This window comes from Rhagoletis pomonella, unplaced genomic scaffold (genome assembly GCF_013731165.1).
Source record: "Rhagoletis pomonella isolate Grant_MI unplaced genomic scaffold, Rhpom_1.0 Rhpom_scaffold_00001, whole genome shotgun sequence".
In the NCBI taxonomy this organism is placed as follows: Eukaryota; Metazoa; Arthropoda; class Insecta; order Diptera; family Tephritidae; genus Rhagoletis; species Rhagoletis pomonella.
This window is the reverse complement of record NW_023458555.1, coordinates 68,523,935-68,534,186: the sequence shown is the minus strand read 5'-3', so window position 1 is coordinate 68,534,186 and position 10,252 is coordinate 68,523,935. Positions and strand designations below refer to the sequence as shown.

At 34.1% G+C, this 10,252-nt stretch overlaps 1 protein-coding gene across 9 annotated transcripts in view; it reads left to right on the top strand.

Annotated features, from left to right (window-relative positions):
* LOC118747291 (homeobox protein prospero-like) overlaps positions 1 to 10,252 on the top strand; it is a 619,759-nt gene that overhangs the window by 45,986 nt on the left and 563,521 nt on the right. Inside the window, exon 1 of one of the 9 annotated variants that reach the window (XM_036481351.1) lies at positions 3,536 to 4,257. The exons of the other annotated variants lie outside the window; for them this stretch is intronic. The gene's annotated coding sequence lies outside the window, so the exon portion shown is untranslated. Of the gene's footprint in view, positions 1 to 3,535; positions 4,258 to 10,252 lie in introns of those variants that run through there. 9 annotated transcript variants of the gene reach the window in all.

Sequence of the window (10,252 nt, the reverse complement as noted above, 5' to 3'; positions counted from 1 at the left end):
GATTTTGCGATACCCAGACCATTGTTTGAGCTCAGGGTTTTGTATCATTATTTTTAATTTTTCTTTTTTTAGTTTCTAATCTGTATTAGAAATATTAGGATTATATGAGGATAATTTTTGTATTCTAGTCTGTAAGGTTTTTGGAACCGTGGATTAAAATAAATGAAATAAAATGAAATTAAAATTATGTATATGGTTACCTCCTTTTAATTTTACTTTCAATTAGTTAGACAATATTGCAATGATATGTATTAACTTAGGAATTTCATATATTTCATATTCGGAATAGGTGGCTTAAAAAGGCCCAAAAAAGGAATTTTATGTACGTCAACTGTGAGCAGCAACGACTTAATAAAGCGAGGTCCATTCGCACATCAATGGCGGGAAACCAAAGCGTCCAAAGCAATGGGCAGATATGTATATATGTATGTATGTACAGATATGTACATTTTATGTATATACCTACATATGGCATGTGGCGTGTGTTCCTACATAAATATATATATGTAGACATATGTATGTATATAAATGTGCATAATCCTTTTGCTCGTTCACAAACACTAGCCAAATGTTTTGCTCCTATGAATGTACTTCTCGGTTGTTGTTAATGTATTTTATTTCGTTTTTCTATGCACACAAGTAGTGTATTGTACATACATATGTACATAAATGACAACTGACTGTGATGAGGGATTGAGCATGCGCAGAGGTTCTAGTAAGATTTCTCCACAACAGTGATGTTGGGGAAGTTTGGCGAAACGGCATATAACAAAGTAAAGAAATATGGGGACTACAAAGGCATATTTTGGGTGCACGCTGTCCCATTACTACATATGTATGTATGTATGAATACACACATGTATGTATTTTAACTTAGATTCACACAAACACGAAAAGGCAACAAGGAGAGTGATTGGAGCGGCGGGAGAATGTTTGAAAGGAATCGTACAACAAAAAGTTATCACATAGCTAGCATCCGTAAGGGAAGAATGTATATGTAAGATATATATGTAGAAGGTGCATTTGGTGCCACAAAATGCATTTTGCGCATAAAAGTGTGCAACAAAAAGTACATACATATCCTATATGACACACACAACATTCACACTGCAAGGATGCAGAGGTATTGGTGTCTTAGTGTAGTGGTAATAGGGCCTTTGTATTTGCTAGTGCAGTGCGTGTTTCTGCATCCATGCGCTTATGCGTCCGTAAAACTTCATGCGTGAGGATTTACTTGCTGTATATTTCGTCTCTTTTCGTCATGAGACTTAGAATTTGTGAGCAGTATTCAAATTTGGGGTAGCAATGAGTGCAACAGCAGATGCAGCGTCTGTTGCAGCAGATGCAATTGCTTTCATATCCATGCATGTATGTATATGTATGTACATATGTATGTGCGTAGATAAAAGCATACATATTTAGCACAGTATGCAGTTGCAACTATTGTACGCTAGAGGGAGTTGGACTCAAAATCATTTTATGGCATTAGAAGAGTAAAGGGTGTTAGGTGTTCAAGTTGATATACCGGTAGTTCATATTGGCAAATATGCAGATGGAATAGATATGTGCATATATATATCATCCATATCCATGTATCGTACGTTTGTACATAAATACAAACATGTGTATGTACATTCACCCACTACACACATATACATATGTATGTAAATACGTATCCAGTTTAACTTAAGAAACTCCACGTTTGTTACTATGGCCTCAAGCCTTAAAAAACTGAGATGATAAGAGACGATCCAAAAGTATTCATACTTACATGCATACACATCTGCCCATTGCATTGCTGCGCGAGGTGGTTAGATCTTAAGCAGACACCTTCGTTATATTCTTACTTACTTCAGCATACACGGATACTTTTCGATTTATTTAAACAAACCAGTAGCCTCCAAAACTCGGATGTAGCAAATACATCCATATGTACATACATAGGCATGAAAACTGGCAGAGCGTGCAACGCCGGTGGATACGAGGAGTGATACTTAGAATTTACGTAGTTCAAATGGAAACTACATAGAGCACAAACTTGGCGCATGCATGTCATACATACATACATACATACAAATGTGCATCAGTAGGCATGTATGAATGTACCTGCACAAACTCTGCTTACGCGTAGAGCCTTTGTGATATGTTTCGAAGGGTGTCCGTGAGAATGCAAGTTCCAACGTCGTGTACGTGTATGTGAGTGGGTACCTAACGCTCCTTGTATAGATTCGAATATATGTATATATTTATTGCATGAGGAAGAGGGAAAGGCTGGAAGATGAAAGCGGCGAGGCATATTGAGTGGCTGCCACTCAACTCAAGTAAAATGTATGTGGTGCATATTGCAGCCGGAACAGCAGTTTGAGTGGGCTGAGGTAGGTCCAAAGCACTCTCGCGCGCGTAATGTCCAGCAAAAAATAAATATTCCGCGACAAAACCAACAAAAAAGTTTGGCCTAGACGGAATGATTACAACAACGAAAACGCCGTTAGTGATGGCGATGGCGATGTAGATGCGGATGTGGATGGTGGCGGCGGCTGCAACGTTTCTGACTGCCGCAATGACGACGATGGCGCCGAACGCATCCATCGTCCTGGAATCAGTTGGCATACGGCTTCTGGACGTCTTTTGAGTACAACATTGCTTTTTTATATTCTCGGTAAAACACACAAACGCAACGTCCGTTCTCTCTTGACACGCAACGCCGCGCCACGAAACGAAAAGCAAATGCCAAACGCCAAATGGTCGCCGAACAACAAGAAAGTTACAAAATCCGCATCGGCATTATTTTGTAATCCTGAAATTCTCACAAATATACATATACAAATACTATACGTAAAAATATAATTGAATATAAAAAAGACAAAAATTAAAAAAAAAAAACGTGCAGATCGCGTGAGAAAAAAGCGGCAGCACCAGCAGCAGTCGCACAGCCACTAACTGAGTCTCAACGGCCAAAGAGAAATAATTGCAAAGTGCGTTTATATATATATATATATATATATATATATATATATATATATATATATAATATATATAACATATACATATATAAGTATGCATGTATGTATATATAATATATGTACATATATAAAATACGCTTGGCGCGTACATGCAACAATACAAGTTTTTGCTGTCGGATTCTAATGCTGCTGCCGCCCGCTTGCTCGTGTGTTCCTGTATTTCCGGGTGCTGTGTGATGTGTTTCTGTGTACTTTTATGCGTATCAACCACGCATACATATAAAAATTATATTTAATATTAATTATATCAAAACGGAATAGATACATATACATATACAATGTATATGTATGTATGTGTGAGGTGATGTTTGTGCAGCGGGTGTGTGACAGGTTTATAGATACATACGTGCAAAAACCTGAATTATTTTTCTCTGATAAGGTGATAAAGCGGGGCGATGTATGATATGTGTCGATGCCATTTATAATATAAATAAATAATAAAAAAAATATAACAGTAATAAGGCAATGAAAAGATATACATACATGCATATGTACATAGTGGAAATAGACGTGTGAAACTTAAACAAAAATTGTATGGTGTATTATGTATTTTTTCAATCAAGTTTTCACACTTTTCGAGAGAAAATTATGAACAATTACAATAAGTATGTATGTGTAAGCAATTAATTACTAAATAAAATTAAACTCAATACGTCGCTCGTATGCATCTCATGCCAACAATAGTGTTGTGATTTCGTCAATACTTTCTGAACAGATTTTACTTCGAACGCTTAATAGCAGCTTAACTACAGCCAGCCTAGGTCGTCGCCGTCGCCGTTGCTGTCGTCCTTTTTGTGTCTGTTTGCGGTCTTTCTATCGAACTAAGTTCTGACATTCATATATTCAATTTAAAACCAAAGCAATATAAAGCTACTGATCGAGCGTTTATTAAATTCATTTTTAGATATGTATAAATACCTTAAGCGAAAAGTGAGATACTTTTAATAATACATCGTACATTTTGCACCAATTCATATCCGAAGATATTGAAATTCATGTGACGGATGTGCCGCGGCGGCGACGATCGACAGCAAATGTTCATCACTAGCGAACATAATAACCGCACGGATTTGTTGCCGCTGACGTTGTATGAATGGAGCAAAAATTGCGTCACGAATAGGAGCAATCGCTACTGCCACTTCCCGACGTCAAACTGTTTGCGCTTGATGTTGCTTAGATGCTGCCTACAAAAACTAAATCAAATTATGGATAAATAACATCTGTAAACTGTCCTGTAGGTGAAAAAGCTTTATAAACACAGTCCAAATCCGATAATCCAAACTAATGACTGCAGATTTGATTCAGTTTATCGAAGCATTCGGGTTATGGGATTGCCTTAGTATTTTTCTTTTTAGAACATACTTATTCTCACCTTAATTCACAAACGCCCTAACCATCACTTTTTTCGGAACTGCGTTTTCACAGATTTTGATAGGATGTTGTTATTAAAATACACCTTCAATACAAATTTTAAAGTGTTACTACCAAAAACAACGGAGGTACATGCCAATTTTTTAAAAGCCCTTACATTTTTTGATACTCTTTTTATAATGTTTGTTTCTTCTCCTGTAAAATAAAAAAAGTGTTTGTAAGAGCCTTTGCGAACTCGGGTAACGATATCGAGCCCTAACCGCCAAAATAACGTAAGCGACATTTTTTTCTAAATTTTCTTTTTAATGCAGAATTATTCCTAGAGCATCTAGATACATTTCAGCATCAAAAAGAAAATTTTGAAAAAAATGTCGCTTACGCTATTTTGGCGGTTAGGGCTCGATATGTATGTATATTTCCATGAGAAATAAAATTTGAAGTTTTCAAATAAGAACTCAACTTTATTTTTTGTACCTAAATAGAAAGGCCCTAACTAATTTTCTTTCGAAATTCAGCTTCGTGCAAATGTAGGTAGTCTACTTACCTAAATAGTTTCAGTGTATATGGTGTATATGTAATGGCTGACATTTATTTTTCAAGTGAAGCAAAATATTTTGAGGATGATTTATACTTCAGAAAATATGACAACAAGAATTTCAAAAAATAAGCAACCAAAATATTTTCAAAGTGATATTTGTCCAGCAACTTTCTAGGCATACAAAAAATTTCCCGAAACAAAAAAAAAAATATATTTTTAATAGTGAATAGGTAACAAAGTTCGCAGCGTGTAAATTTTTGACCAGTATGAGGTGAATAAAATTTCAGTAGCTCTTGAGGCTAGTGAAAAATTTGACAAATGCATAGAAAATTTTGACAATCGCAAAGATTGTTGATGTGTGTAATTTATTGTTAAATAAAGTAGATGTTTTCTTAAAATATTAATTTCACTTCAATTTGTAGTATTTTATTCCGCATAAATCTGCGGTTATCAAAAATTTACTACTAACTATTTTCTCCATTTTTAAGAATATTATGCGAAATTTTTTCCGCACAAAAATAATTAAATCATAAAAAGTCAAAATGAACAACGGCTTGATTTAGAGCGCTATTTTTTGTATTTGTTCCCAATATTGTTTTTTTACATACGTTACTTGGTTGCATGCAATTTAATTTTCTAGGATCAATTAAAACGCTAGAAACTATAAAAGTACATTTAATACATGCCATTTAAGTATTATTTAAGCTCAGATTCTTTAAATTCCAAAATAATCGGCCATATTATGGTTGTCGACGTCAACGTCAATGTCATTTTTTCGTGAAGAATTAGCCGCCGTAAGTCCAACTCGAGCTACGCTAACCGCAGTCTTTTTGAGAAAGGCGTTCCTCGCAAAAATTCTGTGGTCAGCATAGCTGGAGTTGGACTTACGAGGGCTATTTTTTTATGAAAAAATTACATCGACGTCGATATCGACAACTTTTATAGTGCCAATTTTTTTTTTTTAATAGTAGATTTGAGAGGGCAAGAAATTAAGAAAGGATAATTAAGGAACTTAAATAATCTGAGCCTGCATAATACTTTCTAGCGTTTTAAATGTTTCTGGAAAATTATATTGACCGCAAAAGAGAATAACTCGTTTTCTTACATGTTACTCCTATGGGAAAAATAAATGCTCTATGCGCGACCCATTAGAATTATCGTAGAGAGGGGAGATTCGTGTAGGATCATTACTACACAAAATATGTAAATTTCAGTCGGGGTCCGGTCGCATTGCAGGATTTTTTTTTTACGTGTACGTTTTGCACTACTCTGTAAAAACCTTAAACGCCAATATTTAATTACCTTTAAATAGTATGGCTTTTAAGTTAAGGCGTACGAGATGACTGCGTATGGTGCTACAGGGCGTATACGTTACATAAGCAACTACGGGTATACATATGAATGAGCATGAGTTTTTATTTTTACCTTTGTTAATATATATTGTTAAGTTTTCATCTAAATACAATTTCACGATGGAATCTTGTTCTTTATACAAAACTGAAGACGTTTTTGTCGAAAATTGTAACAACGTGTGAGATTTGCTCATATACTTACATATTTATTAAAAATATCGTCTTATTTTGTATTTGGCACTGCATTCCGATTTAGACGTGAGTAAGGACTAGTGTTTCAGTGCACGATGAAACAAGAGGTTCCCTAACTTTTTTTCTCGTTAACCATTTTCCAAATTTTACTGGTTTCCATTTCTACCATATTCCCAAATCTCGTTGAAAAATGTGAAGATAACGACGGAGATTTGTGTCGCGGCTGAGTTTTAACCCTAAGTTCGGAGCAGTAAAAATAAACAGAAAAATGAAATATTTTCTTATGTTCTATATATCAAAAGATAATGATTACTGTCTTGCAAGTTTTTACAAGCAACAATCGCTGACCTTCTTAAAACAGAGTTCGTAAAGCCATCAAAGTACACTCTCGCTCAGAGGATTATAATTTTAAAAGCACTCCAGTATAAACTCGTCACATATTTGGCTCACTCATGAACTTACATGAGGAGTATATGTAAAAGAGGTTATTCGTATTGTCGGGATCATTTTTATTTTCACCGTTCCGAGTTTTAAAGTGATGCGAGAAATATTTACACACGGAATTGTCAAATCGACTCGACAATTGGACGCGACCCCTTTCGATATGGATGAAATTTGGTCAGAAGTTTTCTTTCAACCTATTATGAAGTTCACCAACAAAAAAAAGTTAAAAAGAAATGTTTGCAGAAGTTGTGCGAAATTCAAAAGTTTCACTATTTTTTTAAATTTTTTTAGTAAATCTTTTGAATATCTCAAAAAAAAATTTTTTTTAGCTATCACTTCTACCATTTTTTCAATTTATTGTTGCGTATCCACAATAAATTTGCCCTTAATACGGCCTCGAGCTCATAAAAATTGTTGAATATAATTGTTATAAGGCCATAAAACAAAAAAATAACAAAAACAAATAACTTAAGGACGAGCACACCTAAAAGTTAAACATTCTAATAATAGAAATATTAACAAAAACCAACAAAACCAACAACCACATGATCAAGTGAATTGCAGCGGAATAGCTGCGCTTGATTGTAGTTGGCTTAGCAAAGTGAAATAGTGGAAAATAAGCAACAAGAATTAACAAGACAAACTTAGCACAGTGCGTAGGCAACTGGCTGAGTCAGTGGTGATTTCCGAAATAGCTATCACTTCTACCATTTTTTCAAATTATTGTTGCTTTTCTACATAAAAGTTGTTGAATATATCTCAAAAAATATTACAGCTACAAAAAACATCTTGGAATCGTTTTAAAGAGGATACTAGGGGCTACAAAAAAATATGTATTAAAGAAATATATTGAAAAAAATTAGAAAATTGCAAAATTGCTAACTTTTTAAAATTGAATAAGTCAAAAACTAATATTTTTTTGGGCTAAATTTCTTTTGCGTGGTACCTCTGCATGTTCTTAAAATATCCTAAAATTTTCACGGAGTTGTTTTCTGTATTTTTGTAAGATATGAAATTTTGAGTTTTGGTAAAAACAAAAGTTTTTTTCTTTCGCAAGTTAATAATAAAATATTACAGGTTGCAACAATTTTTGGGTCATGGACTGTGATCGGACTTGAAAAAAACTTTGTGTGGTAGAATCTGGAAAAAAATGTGGTAGATTTCAAAAAAATGTGTTAGATCTCAGGTTTATGATCAAACTTTTGTAAAAAAATTAAAAAAATTCAGCAAGGTTGCACCTAAATTGCAACCATTTAAATTAGAATCTAAACAAAAAAAATTATTTTAGTATAATAAAGTGCAAGATTGAAGTTGCTAAAAGTTGCGTTGAGTTTGGCAATTTTTTTCCTTGACAGTGTAAAGCAGTTCCTTCCATATCAAGATATTTTTTGAACATATTTTGAAAGATTTCTGAAACCTTGCGCAGTGCTGCCAGCTTTTCTTTTTATCGCATCACGATGTAGCGTACAAATGTGGCACGTTCCAGAAACCGCTACTTGGGATTTGCCGATTTTGACAATTCTCAAGTAAAAGTAAACAACGCTTTAGATTAGATGCACTGAAATTTGCTAACTCTTTCACAAAAATCGCCGTTTTTTTAACATTTTCGTTAACGATTCTTTTTGTAAATCATATATTTTGCAATTTAACTCAATAAAACCATGTTTCCTGTCGAAAAATTGATTATTGAGAAAATTTACTATTTTACAGTTTATTTTATCCGCCCATTCTGCCTGTTGTTAGTGTTTAGTGTTGGACAATTTTTGCTCTTAAAATTAAGAAAATTATGTCGAGCAAAATAAAACTACAGTGAAATCCGCTTAAGTTCCCAACATTTTTGGGCACAGTGAGTTTTTTAATGTATTCTGAAGAAAATCCCTCTTTTAAGTACCTCCCCGCATTTAGTATTTTACTTATAATTATCCCCTTTTAAGTGTTCTTTTTTTTAATTTCTTCAAACATTTACATACTATGAAATTCAGCATTATTACACTAAAATTTAATGGGCTATAAAACTGTATACTCATAAAAAAAAATTACAGTTTGAAATTTTGATGAATTTTTTTCAGTGTTCTGCAAAATTTTGAGCTATATTTTAAGTTTCTTGGTATTTGTCAGAGAATGAATTTTTTTTAATTGAAAAATTATAAAAATTAAAATGATATGCCCTGTTTGTATGTATGTATAATCAATGACTTTTTAATTTAATTCTTGTGAAAATGACATAACATTGCTTTATCTGTTTTTTTGTTTAATACAGTTTTCCTTTATGTGTTTACGTGTTTAAATAATCCTACGATGTTGGTTTTAAATTACGTATACTTCATTAAAAGTTCATGTTTTATTCAAGGACTTATTTATGTAAGTTAAGAAGAAGATGAAACTACATCACAAATTATCTTCGCTTAAGTACGCGCATCGAGGTACTTAAGCGGGTCCCTTTAAGTACCCAACCCGCCTAAGTAACTCAAAAAGCTGACATTTTTCGTGAGGTACTCAAGCGGGTTTTACTATACTCAAAAACGCGAATATGTGGGAGATTTCAGACCTTGTGTGGTAGATGCTCGAAAAAGTGGCAGATCCACCACAATGTGGTAGAAGTCCGATCACTGGTCATGGAATCTAACGGTGATGAGACCAACACAGATGTATAGTGCTGGAATAGTGTAACAGAACCCTAAGGGCCATTTGCTCAAAGCCTGGTTGACACTAATCTCCGGTTAGCATCGTTATCGACGTCTTTGACTACATGCATATAACCGGATGTCGGTAACGTCGATAACGATGTTTAACCGGAGATTAGTGTCCACCATGCCTTGAGAAAACGGCCCTAAGAATGTTTTGAAAAGTTAGCTCACTTTTAGAAGCTATAGCCGGTCAAAGTTAGGCTTTCTCAGCGTATTTTTCCAATTTCTTTGCATACGAACTATTCAGAACAAGCAAAAGCTACAACAACTATGACACGAAGCAACTGGAAGGCTCTTCGCCATTCGACATTTTGTCTATAAGCATACATACATATGCATGTACCTACATATTTGAAATTACATTAGAAACGCCGTTTGAATTGATGGAGGCGTTTTTGAATATTGGAGTGAACATGTTGCTAGAAGTTCACTACTTATATCACTATCTGCAGATTTTTAGACAACAGTTACTAACCGGATCAGATCTTTGTTGTTTTTATCTTTAATCTATATTAATAAAAATGTTGTGTTCGTATGTCACGGTCGTTAAAACTCGAGAACGGCTGAACCGATTTGAATAATTTGTTTTTTGTACTGTTCAATATAATACCATAACCAATGATACCGCAAAAAATTGGAGGGCTG